We start from the raw sequence: 19,227 nt of genomic DNA, 5'->3' as shown, positions 1-19,227 counted from the left end.
GGGGGGGGGGGTTGCTCTGGTGTTTTTTTGTTTTTTTTTTGGGGGGGCTCAGTTATGTAATACTAGAACATTCCATTTGATAAGCATGAACAATGGTTAATTTCAAATCCAGACTGATGCTAATCGTTCAGTTTTCAGGCAGTATCCTGGGAGGCAATGGTGTTAGTTAGGTATTCATGCAAAAAAAAAATAAGTTGATTTATTTGTTGTCAGCACTGCGTGACGTCAGACTGAGTAATAGCATATATCTTTGTGACTTTAGCATTGCAGCGTTTGTGTACATGTACGCTTTAGTAAATCATTAAAAATGATATGTGCATGTTGTTGATCTCAAAAGTAATTATTCATCAAATTTGTATCTGTGCATGATATGATTCATTAAGACAAATTGAGTTTGCTTCAGGATGGTTTTTCATGAAACTGTAAATTATGCATGACTTTACACACAATTGGTGACATGGTCTATCAGGTAACATTGAAATCCTGCTATTGTAGATGAAATTCTTGGTATTATCAAGTGTCTGATTTATTCAGTCAGAGATTCAGTCCCTATTTGTTAAATGGAAACATAGGGTATCTAATTTATCAAAAGAATATGAAACATAGGGTATCTAATTTATCACAAGAATATGTAGCTAATTATTTGTAAAGTTGTCTTTAAACTTACAAACAGGTTTGTGAAACACAAGTTCTGATATAATCACTAGATTATTGTGCACTTTTCGTGCATGATTGAAATGAATCCAATGACCAGGGTAATAATATTTTGTAAAGCGCTATATAAAAAACAGCTATTATTATTATGATTATATTATACCAGAATTAAATGCATTTGTTTCTTTGATATTAGGAAACTAATGTAAGCAGAAGCTCGTTCTGGAAGTTCTAAAGCACATCAGTCTGTATTTCGTTATACGTAGGAGGGAGGGTGGGAGAGGAGGAGTAAGGAGGAGTAGAAAGGGGGAGAAAGAAGAAAGAGTAGGGGGAGGAATGATCCTGATAAGTTGTAACTGGGGGCTGTTTCATAAAGCTGTTGGTAAGTTGAGAGTGACTTTAAGAACGACTGGTGATCCTTTCTTGTGGTTAATGATTTTCACCATTAAATGTTCATTGGTGATTATTTGGCGGGTAAGAAAGGTTCACCAGTCGTTCTTAAAGTCGCTCTTAACTTTCTAACAGCTTTGTGAAACACCCACCTGATGTGTATTTTGGGATGGATAGGAGAGTTGGTTTTAGTGAAAAGCCCCCCCCCCCCCCACCTCTACATGTAGCTCTCTAACTTTCTTTCTCTCTCTCTCTCTGTGCCCGAGTATCTCTCTATTTTTATCTCTGTTATAATCATGATAGTGTAATTACTGAATGTCACTCTTTGTTCCACATTGCTATCCACAATACCAATTGTTTAATGAATTAGAAATGAATTGTAGTCACCTGTGAATTTGTAAATGGTGAATATCATGTAAAGGGGCCGACAAACCTGGACGTTTTAGTCAGCGTATGTTGACATACACATGGCAAGCTATTTTCGTCATATGATTACAATTTTTAATATAAAGAATTGCCTTTTCTTTCATTGACAGCACACATTTGTTTTGTTATAAAGGATTTGATACTTGATCTTTTGTGATGTCAAAAGGTTTGATATCAAGAATGAAATGCTTGATATGATTTGATGAGAAATCAGCTTACCATACGTATGCTGGTATGAACTGGCTAAAAGTCTATATGTGACAGCCCCTTAAGAGAAAATTGTAATCTGTGCTTGATCTAGTTCAAAGTTTGACAAGTTTTGTAATTAATCATAAAACATGTGTATTTCCCCTGGGTTTTTTTTTCATGAGATCTTCGGATCTTTAATTCCTTACAGACCAACTCTAAAGCCATTAATACCATATATTCTCTGATTATGAAATTTACTCTGATTTCCCCCATCACAGAATACTAGGTATTTTGGATAGTGTGAAAGCAAATTACAAGTAATATTCTTGAGCTTTACAATACATTAAATAGGGTTTTGCCCTTTGTGTAGTTGGTCAATGATAGCTTAATGGTGTTGTTGGCCTTGCTTTTAATCAAGATGACAAGACAAGCAGGATATTACATAATTCTGGAGTGAATTAGAATGGCAGTAGGTGCAACCACACCCTCCCCGTTTCAAAAGTAAAAAAAATACATATTTACACCACCAAAAAGAGTTACAAGTTCTCGTACATGTAGTTATGAGACAGCAACACAACTCTCTCTGATTCTTATACAAAGGATTCCAATATTTCTCTTCACACCAGGGGACTGTTTCATGACAATTGTCAACACTGACAAGTTTTCATTCTCTGACAGTTACCATAGTAACAGTAAGAGGCCAGTGCTTCTCAGCCAATGAAAGCCAAGGATTTCACTGAAATTGTCAGCGCTGACTATATAGTCAGTGCCGACAACTTTCATGAAACGCCCCACAGATGTGTGTGTATTTTGCTTTCACTCTGTTTATAAACTTACCACTTTGTAGAAATCCCTAAAAACTATCTTTGTTTTGAAATTTACTTGATTACAAGTACTTCCTTTCATTTTTATGGATAATTTGCTTTCATGTTAGCGAAATGACAGTTATTTTTTGTGATTAGATAGGTGTAAAATGTACTTATGTTACTCTTCATCAGAGGCAGATTGTTTATTATTAGATGACAAAATATCAGATACAAGTGACGCTCCTTTTCTGGAGTTTTCCTTTCATTTCATAATATTTAATAAACCAAAATAAAAAAATATAAATAAAGGGCTTCTTAAATTCTTTTAAAGCATACCAGAATAAAATCAAATTGATGGAAACATTTTACCACAGTCAAACTTGGACTTGTGACAACACTTTGTTTCATGCATGCCAAGTCAAATGAAAAGACAGTCTGATATGTCTTGAAAGGATGCCCTCTATAGACCACTGGGAGTACAATAAATTTTACATTGTCATGAACCCATTATAATGTTCTCAACAAGAGTAGGGGCATTGCAATTGTATGGGCTACCAGAGTAGGGGGTACATCCCCCCCTTTTTTTTATTGACATCATCTTAAATAAAGAAAACTTTCAAAAGAGCTGCTCACATATATATTTCTTAGAAGAAAAGTAAAACTGATGCATAACTTTACCAGTGTCACCAAGATCGTTGGAAATGTACATGTCTTCTGGTTGGTTCTTTTAACGAGGCACTGAAAAAGAAGAAGAGGAAGGGGAGGGAAAGAGACAGGGAGTAGGAAGGGAGGGTAGAAGTTGTCCAGTAATGTTTGTAACAAATATGCATATGAATTTGGGAGTAGGTTGGAAAGATGGTGATAGGAAAAAGTAGAAATTAATAAATACCCTATCCCAATAATACTGTCTGTATTGAGGTCCCATGTTCTACATGATGCTTGGTAAATATTGTATATTGTGTTTTGTTTTAAAATTATGTATATATGTAGTCGTGTAAATGGAAGAAATTATAATTTCTGCATGTTATAATGCACCATTGACTTGAATATATATTAAATTTGTGAAAAATAATCTGTATAATCACCATGAAAAAATTGGTAATATTTACTTTAGTTCGTTATTGTTTGTATTAATGTAATTCCAGTGTACATTATTTAATTTCACTTTCCTTTTAAGTTATTTATTTCCTTAGAGCTTTTATTTGTTGTTTTTTCTGATTCTTTACTGTTTTCTCTTCTTCAAATTCTTCTGATTTTACTTCTCTACACAAATTGCTCTTATTCTTCTCTTGTTGGTGGTGGTCACCTCTTTTTAAAAAATGTTACTTTCTATTCCTCCACTTTCTTCACCAGATATTCCTTGATCTCTTTTTTCCATCTCTAATTTCTCAATTTTCATCCTATTTTCTTCTCCATGTTTTTTACCTTCATACCTCCCCATTTCCTCGTCATTCATCTTTTCATCTTTATTCTTTGGCACGTAACACAAAGCTTAGCAATCATCGTAGAACATTTTTTTAATGATTGATTGCATTGACTACAATGTACTATCAAGTGTACAATCAAATGCTAACGTTTGTGTTATACGGGACCCAGATCTCCCTCACATTCATTCTCAACCATCCTTTCCTTCTTACCCTTGACATTCATTTTCTCTCATTATTCTTCTACCATTTCCCCCTTCCATTTTATTCATCTACCATGGCACCCCCCTTGTCTTTAACTTTCCTTATCTTCTATTTGTTCTCCTTATTTCCCATTCTTTTCCCACTTTTCTTCACCTGTTTTATCTTCTCTCTCCCTTCTTTTACTTTCTTTATCTTCCATTCTCTCAATTCTCCTCATATCTTACTCATTTCTTAAATTCTCAATCTTCTGTATCATTTTTCTTCTCATATCGTCTTTGTTCTTCCATTTCATCTGCTATTTCTTGGATTCTTCATTTTAAATGAATTTTCTTCACTCTTTTCATTTTCTCTTCTTTGCTCTTCTCTCCTCATCTTCTTATTCTCTCATTTCTAGTCCCATTTTCTTCAGTGATCTTCATTTTCTTCACTTCTCAATCTTTTTTTTTGTATCTTCATCCTAATCTCATATCCTCTTCTTCTCTTTCATCAGCTATAAACACATTCTTTCACAACTTCATCTATTTATCCATTAAACCATCCATCCATTCATATCCATCCATCCATTCATTCATATACATCCATCCATCCATCTTTCCTTCCATTCACTCACCCATCCAACCATCTATCCATCCACCTTTTCACCCACCCATTCATCCATCCAACCATCTATCTATCCATTCATCCATCCACCTTTTCACCCACCCATTCATCCATCCATCCATCCATTCATTCATTCATATACATCCATCCTTCCACCCATCCATCCTTCCATCTATCTATCCATCCATTCATCTATCCACCTCTTCACTCACCCATCCATCCATTCATTCGTTCATCCATCCATTCAATCATCCATTCATTATTACATTCATTCTTATAAATGTTTTGGGATGCTAGACTTTCTATAGTTTCTATTCTCCTTGGGCTGACTCATCGTTAAGATGATTTGCAGAAGAGATTAACACTTGTATGGTCTGCAGGAGGATAATGTCTCTTTATTCATTTTGATTACATAACAATAACTTGATTGTTGAGATGGAGGAGAGTTGGACCAGAGAAAATAGAGAGAGAGAGGGGGGGGGGGCAAATTAGGGAGTAGTCTATTTTGTCATTGGTATAGTTATCTAATTCAATGAAGATCCATTGTACATGTATTTCAATTAAGGTAGAAAGATCAATTATCTTAAATCCTTATTGCAAAAACTGACTAGTTATTCATGCAGTAACGTCCTCCAGTTCTACCCATATATTACTATTGATAAAAGGAAAAGATTCATAACTTGCATTATATTCACACAATGAATTCTATAAGATTATTTCTGGTATATGTACCTCTGAGTTAGGTATCCATGCTGATTGATAATGATTGAAATCATTTCGAAATCAGAATTTTCAAACCATATATATGATTCTTTTGTATTCCATTTTTGTCCTTTTTTATATGGGCCTACATTGGTTACTTCAAAATTCAATTAATCACCTTCTCTCATTGGCCATTTCATGTCTGTAGCCATTGATAAAAATGTATTTCAAAATAAAGACAAGAAAAACAAACAAGGACTTTATTTCACACTTACATAAAATGGAAAACAAAAAGTGCAATTTATGTTGCGCCATTGTCGTCAAAGCGGCTGAAATTGCACCATTCTATTCACAGTACAACAACAAAATGCACTTTGGAACCCCTTTTTAAAACGTCACCGCCTGCATGTGCAAAACTTTGTACGCACGTAAAACCGTACATGTAACTTCTAGTGCATGGGTTCAGCGGAAGTTTTGTATTGTTCGATTACACTTTTGTGTACATTGATTATACAGATACGAGCCGCGACACCGGGCGCACAATTGGCGTAGATTTGGTTGCCGGTGAACCCCACTGGAAGTTTCTCCTACCACTTAGGAGAAAAAGGCTTCCTATTTTCGTTTTTTTCTCGCTGTCTCGCCTAGGAATTGAGAATTGTGTGGAATATTCATACCCAGGATAAAATCATCTCACTTTGCGAGATAGTTTCATCCCTTTCTTTCGACTTGAAAGTGGTTTAAACTTAATTGGGACCATGCAGCTTTTGGCGTTTCACACCTCAGTGCTGGTGGCGGTCGCCTGTTTCCTAGCGATGGGTGAGCTTCGGGGCGTCGCCGGGGTGCAGATCAGGCGAAACGGAAAAACCTGTGAGGAATATCCAGTGGAAAAACGCGAGGAAATCGCAAACGTGGTCCTCTCTGGCTACATCCACCGCATCATGAGGAAGCCTAGGACTATCATGTACGATTGCGACATCGAAGTCGTCCGCGTGTTTAAAGGTTACGAAGATTTGCACTCGAATGTGGTCCCGCCGATGAATGACAACACGATCCAAATCGGTGGCTTTGGAGACCCGGCGATCTGTGAGAACGCCGTCACGACAGGTGACACCCGAATCTTCATGTTGAATAAAAATGGTGATGGGCATCTGATGTTGAATTCTAGTGTCATCAGGATCACCCTCAACAACTTGGTCCAGGCTGAGGCTGCAGTATTAGGTAGGTTTCAAAGCTACTGAATTATAATGTGGAATAGTTGCTGAACACTTTGAAATAGGTAAATTGGTGGTGGTGGTGCCAGTGTGGTGATTGTGATGATGATGATGATGAGGAGGAGGATGGTGATGACGACGATGATGATGATGATAATGATGATGAAATTGATGATGAGGAGGGGGATGGTTGTGGTGATGACTGATGAGGATAAGGAGGAGGCTGGTGATGAGGATGAAGGTGATGTGATGATGATGAAGATGATGATGATGAAGATGATGGTGATGATGATGATGATGAAAATGATGGTGATGATGATGATTATGATGATGGATATGATTATGATGATGGTGGTGGTGGTTAGTGATGAGGAGGATGACAATAGTGGTTTTGCCTATGAAGTATGATGATGATGGTTGTGGTGATGAGAATGATGGTGGTGATGATGATAAATTAATTGATACCAGGTTAAAAAAAAGAAATTCATTGAATTTTTCAATTTGTGTGCAGGTGCAGAAAATAACTTTTATAGAACTTTGGATTAGTTGTAGATTATTTGTTCAATAAATTGCTCAGTATATGTCTCAATTGGAACACATGTATTCCTTATAAATAATATAGGGTATTTATATTGCGCACATATCCACCTTGTTAGGTGCTCAAGGCGCTCCTATATTACCCGGCTAAGCTTGGCGTTCATAGCACACACAGCTTTTTAGAGGAATTACTTCCTACCGGTACCCATTTACCTCACCTGGGTTGAGTGCAGCACATTGTGGATCAGTTTCTTGCTGAAGGAAATTACGCCATGGCTGGGATTCGAACCCACGACCCTCTGTTTCAAAGTCCGGAGACTAATCCACTATTAGTGTCTTTACAAGTACTCCATACATTCCCCACAGGCTACATTCTATGTATTACAATTTTAGAATGTTTCAATGAGCATGACACATGGATTGGCCTGGCCTTGTAACTTGTGATCTCGATAGTTCAGTAAGTAAATACAAATATGATTCTCAAAACAAGTGCAGTGATGCTTGGAGAAAATTTGGCATAAATTACCATTCATCCAAAGTATTTCAAAACAACCTGGATTTTTTCTACTCCTTTTTCCCCTTCAGAGTATTATAATGTAGAATTACAAGTATTATTTCATTCTGTCCCAATGTATATAATTCATACATATATATATATATATATATCTTGGTTTTCCAAGCACCAAATTTCGCACCAGATTCAATAACCACAAAAGCTCCATCACCAAAAACAAAAAGGACTTTCCAGTGGCCGACCACTTCAACCTCCCTAATCACTCTGTCAAAGATATCAAAGTCTGCATCTTCGGCGGAGGATACAGATCGGCAGAGGAACGGAAATGGGATGAGCTGAGACATATCGTCAAAAGCCGCACGTTTGAAAGTGGCCTCAACAAAGATCTGTCTTGGCTCAACACATTCACATTCTATAGATAATCACATCTTTCTCCTCTTTGCCTTAATTTCCTTAATTCAGCTATCTTGTTTATTATGATCTCTCTGTGCAATGTGCAGCGTGCGCGGTCTCAGTTAGACACTCTTATTATTACGAAATATTTTTATTGTTACGAAACCTAAATCATACTCTTTTATTATTACGTAACTTACGTCATTAATGGTCTATTACCCAAAAGCGCGCACTATGCATTCATAACAGCATTTTACGCACCTAGCAGTGGTTACCCTAGTCCCGCTGAGATCGCGCACGCTTTAATAAAAACAACTGTCATTCAAACTTGTCACAATTCACGAATCTTTCCTGAAGAAGGTAGATGTCTACCAAAAATTTGGAGAGTGAATAAAAGAACTTAATTGTTGGCACTTCAAAAACTGCATTACTCGTGAATTTGTTTCGCATTTCTGATGTCTTATAGATATATATATATATATATATACCACTAAAATCATTTTAGTCAATCATTACAAAGTAAATGAAAAAACCCTGATGAAATAAGGTACCAATAGGTGATTTTGTATTCAGTTCATGGTGTCAGATTCATCAACAACTCCTACTTGTACCTGTAGCAAACTTAGCTCGCACTCAAAGTTGCAGAATAAAGGATTCTCAATGTCATTCGATGTCCCTCCATTGACCTCTCTTGAAAAGCACTCTGTAGAATGCAAGTTGTACAATACCCATCTTATTGTTGAAAACCTGACTGAAGAGATCGTGAAAATATGGTTCTATTTTTACACCCTTTGAATTGCTATTGGTAGCAGGCAGTGCATAGGATTTCTTAATTTCCATTAAATCATGCTTCAAGAAGACTCGACACTGCAGACATGTAGAATAATATTCAATAATCATTTTCTTTTTTTTTCAATATGAACCTGTAGTGTAGACCTACTGTACTGTACAAAATAATGTAGTAATGTGATTGTGTAATAAATGGTTGCAACTTGCAAAGCTTTTTTGTACCAATTCAAGCTACATGTATTATTGGAGAATGATAAATGGGGAGGATCTCCTGACATTGGAAATAAACAAAATGTCAATTCTATATTCTTATGAGAAAGTAGTGAATTATCAAATTTAACAGCAAAAAACTATCTGAGTTGTCCCTCCCCCTCAACTCTTCTGTTCAAATGCTTGCTGAATCCTGTATGGTGACACAACATTTGCTCCTGCGACATTTGCCCCGGTCTTGATATCTCAGTAGCCAACTAGCCATAGGGTTAGAGTTAGGATTGTAGAGTTTTTGGTTCAGAATAATATAAGGATAATGATTAGGGTTTATTTAGTTTCTGAGGTCAGATTTTATGTTTGGCTTAACATGCAAATTTTCCATGGGAGCAATTGTCGCCGGAGCAAATGTCACGGAACCAATGGTATACATACTGTACCATGAAAGTACACAGTTGATGAACTATAGGCTAAGGGAAAATCAATGTCTTATTTTTGTAGAAAAGTATATTATCTTACAAATAATTCAACATGTACCCCACCCCCTCCCCCTGTTAACCCAACCCTATAGTCTCTACCCACTCCTGTTATTCCGAGCATGTTAGTACATGTAGGTCATGTATCATGAACATGATCCTTGGCTGTAGACTTGTGAGATTTATTTCTGTCCAACTGTGGCATTCCAAAGCTCCAAAGTTTTCCATTGCACATTCTTCTTTCTCCTACAATCCACCCACTCGTATGCCCCGCATGAACTCCGTAAATGTTACTGGAATAATTTATATCACCGTTGTTTAGCTGTGTTGGCTCTCGAGTCTCGACCAATATCCCCCCCCCCCCCACAGTATTTGGAAACCTAGACCAAACAACGAAGTGAGAAGTGAGAATTTTTTTGTTCACTTGCACAAAGAACACTTTGTAAATAGTTTAAGCTCCGCATCCTGTTGCACATGTATGGCACATCCATTGAAGAACCTGCAAGATTCTATATGTTTTCCAGAGGCGAAGAGAACAAGAAGACGGGGTCTCACTCTCTGCTCAAGAAAAACTGGAATTGACACTAATGTGAAAAGTGATTGACAACACTTCATGTGGAAGATGTTACAGTTAGTTGATATACATGTATGGTACAGGGTTGATGAGATATTCAACAAATTCTCATTCTGAAGTGAGTTTTAGGCTTGGAAGCCGTGCTTCCAACACCACCCTTACAATGCACAACTAAATCTAAGAAATGGCACAAGATCTTCAGGGCTTCTTGGTGAAAGTGACTTTGTAGTCTTGCATTGTCTGTTTAAAGCCAGAAGCCAGAACTTGACATTAACTCATTAATTGTGTACCTTGCACAGCATGAGATGAGGTAGATTAAGAGCCTTCTTGCTCTGAACAGAACTGTTCTACATGTTTAGTCTCACCATAGGTCCATGGTCTCACATTATCTGTTTAGAGGTACATGTAGTTCATGGCATTGGTTCATTAAAGACTTTCCTGCTCTGAACAGAATCAGTTGTAGAACCTGTGCAGAGTGGTCACTTCCTACTTTCTACTGCTCTTTCTTTTGGTTGGTCTATGCCAATTCGTCCAATTGCCAACTCAACTATTATTTGGTCTACCGTCAGTTCGTCCAACATTCACATGGTCTACTTGCCATTTCGTCCACTCACCATTTTGTCTAATAACCAGTTGGTCCAATAGCATTTTATTCCATATACCATTTGGTCTAATGAGACTAGTATTAATTGGGCAAAATGAATGAAAATAAAATGGATGGATATTAAACCAACTGGTTATGAGACGAAATGGTCATAGACGAACAGGTGATTAGACGAAGTGATGATTGGACCAAATATTTATTGGATTAAATAGTTGTTAGACCAAATGTTGATGGATGGAATGGCATGATTAGACTAAATGAAGGTAGACCATGTGATGAGTGGAAGAGTTGGCAGTAGATGAATGAGCAATTTAGCAATTTTCTTTTGATTGCTAGGTCATCGGGTCATTCAGCCACCTTTCTGGGCAGGTTTGAAGTACTTTACCAGTTTACTGGATTCTCATAAGATCATTGATCTGACACCGCCTCCCTTGATCCACCTCCATTGATGACTGTCTAGAAAGTCTGCCCTAAAAAAAGAATTAAGCCGAGCCCCGTTGTTTGAGGCAGACATAGCTATTTGCGCTCTTTCTACTATTTTCCTATTGTCAGTACACTGTGAAATTCCTCTTGGTGGGGGCTTTCATCGCCCGGTTATGAAAGAGGTTGCGGACTGGTTGTACATTATGTCGGGAATTAGGGCTTATTATCACTCATTTAATGTCCTTTTTCCCCTTTGCTCTTTTCAACTCCTGCCTCTTTCTCTTCTATTTCTTCCTCAGAACATTCATACATTGTAGGCTTCATTTGGTTGAACATTATGTTTGGAATTAGGTCTTATTGTCATCCATTATTTAACATCCCTTTTTGGCTATTCGGCTATAACTTTCCATCCTGCCTGCTTCACCCTTGTTCCTCTCTTCCGCTCTCTCTTGTCATGTTTCCCTCTTTATTTTGTTTCCCTTTTATCTCTCTTCCACTCTCGGATCCATGTTGGAATCGAAATTGTTTTCTCTTTGTGATGCATCCATCTTGGGTAATAGAAGTCTACAATGAATGTGCAATTTGTGCAAATGAATGTTTGACACCTGACTTTTGCTGGCTGCAAATAAATTCTCTTTATAAGAAAAAAAAAAAAATCACAATGCTTTCAGAAGCAGTTCAGTCACTTTACATATCAATTCAAACCTGCTTTTGCGATTTCCCAAGAGAACTTGTGAGAGATAAGATAAAGATATTTAACTTTTCTTATTTGTTCAGGGATTGCATAATATCCTCTTCCCTTAGTAGATAGAATGGAAGGGTATTGCACTGTCTTTTGTTTTAGCAAATTATTGATAAAGCTACAAATGAGCAAGTCTTTATCTTTGTATAGAGAAAAACTTTTTTGTCTTTTATCTAGCTGTTGCAGTTTCCTGTGAAAGGACTTTGCGCATTTATACTAAAATGTTTAATAGGGCATTTTTATTATAGTCAAGGAGATTGAATTACATGTATTTGAATCTAATCCTTCTCTGGAAAGAAAAGTGAAAAATCATTACCGTAGTCAATACAAGAACTAAATTTATTGTCATCTGCAATGCAGAAATCTTTGTCTTCTGTTGGTTTAAAGGACAAGTCCACCCCAACAAAAAGTTTATTTGAATAAAAATAGAAAAATCCAACAAGCATAACACTGAAAATTTCATCAAAATCGGATGTAAAATAAGAAAGTTATGACATTTTAAAGTTTCGCTTAATTTCACAAAACAGTTATATGCACATCCTGGCTGGTATGCAAATGAGGAGACTGATGATATCATCCACTCACTATTTCTTTTGTATTTTATTATATGAAATATGAAATATGAAATATTCTAATTTTCTCCTCATTGTCAAGTGATACAACGATTAATTCCTCCCTGAACATGTGAAATTAGCATTGTTTAACACTATACGGTTCAGTCAAGTTGATCCTTATTGTCAAATCTATAAAAAAATGAAATATTGTATAATTCAAACAATAAAAAACAAAAGAAATAGTGAGTGATGGACATCATCGACTGACTCACCTAGTTGTGCATATCACTGTTTTGTGCAAAAATAAGCGAAACTTTAAAATGTCATAACTTTCTTATTTTACATCCGATTTTGATGAAATTTTCAGCGTTATGCTAGTTTGATTTTTCTCTATTTATTCAAGTCAGCATTTTCCTTGGGTGGACTTGACCTTTAACCATTTAGAAACAGCCATAGGCCCCACTTGAAAAAAAGACAAAAGAATTGAATGTATATATTTCTATACATGAAAGAGTTGAATTAATTCTTCATTCACAATACAGAAATTGGTCTTCAGTTTAAACATTCACAAACGGAAGTATAGGTTGAATTTGAATAACAGAAACAAATGAACAGCCATAGCTCCTGCTTAAAAAAAAGATGAGAAAATGACTGAAAGAATATATGAAAATTTAATCAATTAGCATCTGCTATGTAGAAATTAGTCTTCCATTGGTTTAGACATTTACAAACAGAAATACATAACGTGGATTTTTAATGCAAAAAAGCACACTTTTTCTTGTGACTTTGATCTTGATTACATACTGTACACCTGTGGAAAAAAAAGGAACGTTATAGAGACGAAAAATGTGGAATTTAGGAGTGTACATGACATGTGTTCACCATAAGGATGGATGAGCTTAATACAGGAAGTCATCATAACCATTAATGTTTTGTAGATTTATGTCATATTATACTAGACACAGACTGTGAAGGTTAGTTGATGTTTATTGTGTTTTGACATTGGCTCTTCCCCCCCCTTTCCTTCTCTCACTTACGTTGCCTCTCTGTTATTTCATATACATGTATCCTTTTATATCCTTTCTTCCTTCATATAGTCTCAACCTTTTACTTATTATCCCTTTGACCATGGATCATGGTGGTCTAATTTGGTTTATAGTTCAACATTGTTTATAATAGACAGTGCATGTTTTGTTTATTCTCCACAATAATTCTGCAAGTTGTAAAACATTAAGGATGAATATTTTCCCTGTTTTATCCTTTCAATGTTCAAGCCCTAATTCAAAAACAGTAACATTGAGACCCACCCTACCCCCACCCCTTTGCACATCTCTTTGAAAAAGTTCCATCAACATGTTCTGTAAGTACTCTAGAAATGTTGTTCATGTACAATGCACATGTAGATTGATACCATCAACATATTTTTTTCATTGGCTTGCCTCAAGTCCCACTTGAAGGGTATCATAATAAAGTCTATATGTACATAATTTTAAGCTTTTTGGTACCCTATTTAGGTTGAGCTGTAAGCTTTCCCATGAAAGTGAAGTAATTAGAGTTTATTTTCTCTCTAATCCCCAGTGTTTCACCTATTGATTGATGTACAGCGCATTTATGAAGATAAATTAGTTTAGGTAGGTTCACATGGGCCTTGGCAGTTGTGACTTCGGATAGAGTTTATTCACTGAACTCTCCTGATATTGAGCACTTTTAGAAATGTACGTCGACATAGAGGACTGGTATGAGATGACGTCATTTTTTGGCCTGCCATATGCCTCAGGTCCTCACACACGTCCGCTATCAGAATCGAGAACCTCGCCACATCCATTTTGCGGTTCTCCTAAATCATAGTCGACGTGCACGTGAGTGACGTCATTTTAACCGTTCAAGCCCAGCATGAAGATCAACCTTTCCCTTTTAAAACACAGTTTTCAGTGACTTTTCACAAAATTAATGTAAGTTGTACGATGCATTATGTTTATCATATTTGAAATTGCATTCTGATGTCCAAAATATATATCCTAACTCGCGTAAAAAGGAATCAAAGCAAGTGAAAGGGCATGTGTGCACAAGTTGCACCTTCGCATCACCCGACCGGGTCGCCAGGTGATGGTACGCCAGATCTTCCGGGTCGGGCCGCGTGTCATGCCCCTATGGTTATCGCGCTGTTTCACGTGGACGTACGTACACGTACAAGTCGAGTGAAATCTAAAGTATTCGCATCTGTAGTGAACAAAGGCAGACGACGACGTTGACTTGAACGATCAGACGACTGCTACGTCGTTCTCGTTCACTGCTCCTAAAAATCTCCAGAACTAGTCTAGAAATGAATAGATTTATCCATGTACAAACTACAGTTTTATATAACATACATTTTATGTAGACCATGATTTGTGTTTTCTTAACCATTGTTATTTTATGGTTTCTGCATGGAACAATCCTTTGTTTTTGAAGTTTTCCAAACCTACAGTATCATATTATAGCAAGTTTTATGGTTACATGAATTTGAATTTGATTTGGAAAAATATAGGCAGAGAGTATCAATTTGTCAGGGTCTGTTGCGTTGCATAACTATTACGGTATCTTTGCCATCCAATGGCAACTTCCATGAAATCCTTGATTTTGATTGGCTCTGAGGCATTGTTGCCATGGACAATTGGTAAGGATGCAATATGACACAGATATCTCAAATTTTCAAATTTCAACTACCATTGTGCTTTAATACAGGTAAGTGAAAGTAACATAACTAGGTCCTATTTCTATAGTGGTTCTGAAATTAAATAGGGCACAAGTGTACCCTGAATCCTTTGAGTGAAAGACAAACTCAGAATTCTTCTCATCATCTCCAACAAGTGTTGGTAGCATCTGTGTAAAACTTTCAAAGTGAGATTTCCCTGAACTGAATCACCAAATCTCTCATGTCGGTGTTAATTGCAGATTCTGAGCCAGGTTCATCCTTTCTCACACCTTTTCTATCTTCTGTGAATCATTTATCTTATTTCCCCTCCTTTGGGGTAGGGTGTGGGGGTTGGCCAATTTTTTAGCACATTACTACAGCGTGCGAGAACAATCAAGATCCTAATGATTTTGCAAAAGTAGATAAAGATTTTGTAAACTTGTTTGTCCATGAAGTTATATTTGTTTTACTCTGTCTTTTATTTTCAGAAATGAATCTAGGTACATGTCAGTATGCAATGTCATGCACATGAAGATTTTTACACAAGATTGGAAGAATAATTTTGCATTAGATCCATCCCATTTCCAGAACCAATGCAATACCAATGTCAAACTTTTTTTTTTTTCTCAGCAATGTAGTCACCATAAATCAGTTTACTTTAGATACGCACTTTTATTTCGACCTCAGAAACAGCTGCAAAACTACCAGCAAACAACTTTTTTCCTCAGGAGTGCATAAAATGTTAGAAATTGTAGGATATTTTACCAATTTTGTCCTCTAACTTTCAACCCTCAAGTACGCACCACAACTGACAAGTTGTGAATTGGTACAGTTTCTTGATCAATAAATCTTTCATTTTGCAGGTTGGAACATGGTTTAAAGAAAAAAAAGGGTAATTTTAGAGTAAACAAGGACAACGCTTATAATTGACAGCTAAGCTTGATGCTCCTATGGAAGTTTTCAAGCTCCATGAAACATGTTAACATAATGCTGAAAATCTTTGGATATGATCATTCATCCTGAACCCCCCCCCCCTTCCCATTATGCAAAATAAAGGAATTAATATTAATGTACTGGTAGTCATCAACTGTATTGATATGTCCAGGATAAAACCTCAGAAACTAAGGAAACAAGAAGCAAGCCCAACCTAAAACACCAATTTCTCTTTATTACATGTATTTTCCCTAGCCTTAGAAATGCCATTTAATACTTGTCATGCAATTATCATAAATTCAGGGGAAATGAAGATTTATGAATGAAATATTTGACAGTACCTTTCAGAAAGAGGAGATCACAACAAGCAGTCTCATTGAAGTGACTGCTTCCCATCATTATCATTCAACGAAGAAGATTTAAACAAAGGTAAATTCTGAGATAACCCTTTCAATAAATGGTGATGATAAAAGAGCTTGTCATAAAAACCCTCCTTGAGATGAGAGCTCTTTAATTTATAATGCTAAGTCATTGAAGAAGATTTAAACAAAATAATTCAGATTATACCCCTTCAGATTATAATAGGCCTCTACCTTTAAAAAGAGCGATAATCATAAAAAAGAGCAGATTTTTTCTCTGACCAAGTTTTCCTTGGAGCACATGATCTGTCATTTCTGTCAAGTATATCCCACTATTAGAGCATCACATCCTTGTCATTCTATAGAATTGTCAAAACTCCTTTTCAAAATACTACACTGTACAATTTGAGACATAAAGAACCCCTGTCCCTGGTTGTAGCCCACTCTGTAATGGCTTCTACATGTATTACTCCTAATCATCAATAGTTTATAAAGAAATCTGATGTCTCAGTGTTTATTATGACATTTTGATCAATTTTTGGTGGTTGTTTATGAAAATCAAAGTTGTTTACGAGAGATGGTTGAATGTCACATACCAGGTAGTTTGAATACTTTAAATGATATGTTTGTGAGAGACACAACTTCTCTCAGCCAATCAGATTCAAGGATTTGCAGTAGCTTATAACAATAGCCAATGAAAGTCAATGATTTCTTGTTTCATGAAATGTTACCTTGCTTCCTATGGGTTTTGAGTCAGTAAAGGTTATTTAGACGTGTTTTTGATAAATTGAACAATCACTCTAGCCAAGTGTCTCTTGGGGCTAATTTCACTTTAATATAATTGAAATTCTCAATGTAACTACTTTAAAAGAGGAATAGTTTTGCCTAAACAATCTGTCACTATCCTTTATCCAGTTTTAGGCCTATAATGTAACTGGACTTTATTTATTTTCAGTTTTATTTAATCAGGGTAGCCTCATCAGTGAAATAAAAACTACCCTACTATCATTGGTTGTTGCTGAGGGTCTTGCACAATAAAAACATTAAGGAATTTTTGATAATTTCTTGGTCATTCTTAGTTTAATGAATATTTTGTTTCATATAATTTCAACATGGGTCATCTGAGTAGTATTTGTAAACATGACATACATGAAAGGTGCCTTGCATCTGCTGCTGAGGAGAGTTGTATTGTTTCTGTTGTTATTTTTTTTAAATGTTATATTGTATTAGGCTACATATCATGTACATGTAGCCGACATGTAGTTAGAGATTCAGAAAAGTAAAAACAAATTTGATCCGCAAGTTCAAATTTTGATCATATTTTGTTAGAAAAAAATGACACAAGTGTAAGAGTTACAGATGAGGCTGTCATGTTGAAATAATTTATGAAAGAATGAATAAATAAATAGCAAAATATGTTCAAATGAATTGATAAAATGTTATGTTATTTCTAAAACAAATTATGAAGTTCATGTGGAATGGACATTGGTTAAGTTCAGGATACTAAACAAAAATGAAAACAAACTTGTACCTACATGTAATTTCTAATTACTATGCAGATTATGATACCAATAGGCTTGTTACATACATGTGCACTACATAATTAATGTATTGATCACCACTTTCAATATATTTTTGAGCCTGAAAGCTGCGAGGATCAAATTGCTATTAATTGAAATTTAATCACAGGTACTTGGACTAATCTTAATTAATTCCCAATCCTCCAATAAAACACTTAACCTCATTGTTTGATACTTTGTCAGTGATTATGTAACTCTGAGCAAATGAGTCATTAACTGTCAAGTACATTGTACTTGCAATTACTCCCTAATTTATGCTAGGAGGGCAATTTTGTACCAATGAGGAAATTGTTTTTATAGCCTAGATACCTTATCTAACAGGCTAATTGCATGTTTGTTTGTTTTTTCCTTGAGAGGTAGATATTTTGTGACATGATGACCTTTCGTTGTTGTATTGAAAGTCAACCTTTGAATGTGCTGTCAAAAAAATAGTTAAAATATTATTATGAACCTACTTACATGTATGTACCAACTATACACTGTAGACCTACTACTCAGTCAGAGAGAGTAGTACATTGTAGCATGGACCTATTACGAATGGACATTCAACGAATCCCCTCCTTTGACACAGAGACCGTCGCCGCTAATCCTTTTATAAACAGAGCGCTGGCAGCTGACACCCATCAAGCCGGTCGTAAAACATGCTCTCACTGATTGACAGCGGAAATCAATTGTACGCTGCTCCTACCCATTGCGATGTTGTTCGTTCACTTTATCAAAAGCAACGCACAGCAGCGAACGTTAGCGCTATGAAAATGATAGCAGAAACAAGAAAACAGGCGTGCATAAACGTATTTTTTACGTACATCGCTAACAACCGGAAATGAAATGCATTGACATCACCTTGCAGATCCGTATATCTACGGCAAAAAAGCAGTTGAAATTCGACGAAAAAATCTGCGGAAAAACGTTAAAATCTCAGCTTTTTCGGACAGTATCGATGTCGATAGTAGCGCTTACCTTCGGTCAGAAGTTGATTTTCATTTGGGCATAAAATTCCACAGGATTGATGAAATTTAACGGGATTTTTTTTGATGGACAGACGACAATCGCACATTATAGAGAGCCTAAAATAATGTACTGAAAAACCGGATATGAATTGCGCATTGCATTCTAGGCAATGTAAGGACTTTCCCTATTGGCAATCGGGGCTACAACATGACCGTCTTTGGTCGAAAGAGGGCCAGTGATCGATCGGTGACGATCATCGGGCGAAAGGAGCTTGTGTAAACAATCACCCCGGGCGGTCGTTGTAAAAACCG

Source organism: Lytechinus pictus, chromosome 14 (genome assembly GCF_037042905.1).
Source record: "Lytechinus pictus isolate F3 Inbred chromosome 14, Lp3.0, whole genome shotgun sequence".
In the NCBI taxonomy this organism is placed as follows: Eukaryota; Metazoa; Echinodermata; class Echinoidea; order Temnopleuroida; family Toxopneustidae; genus Lytechinus; species Lytechinus pictus.
This window is presented reverse-complemented; position numbering follows the sequence as displayed.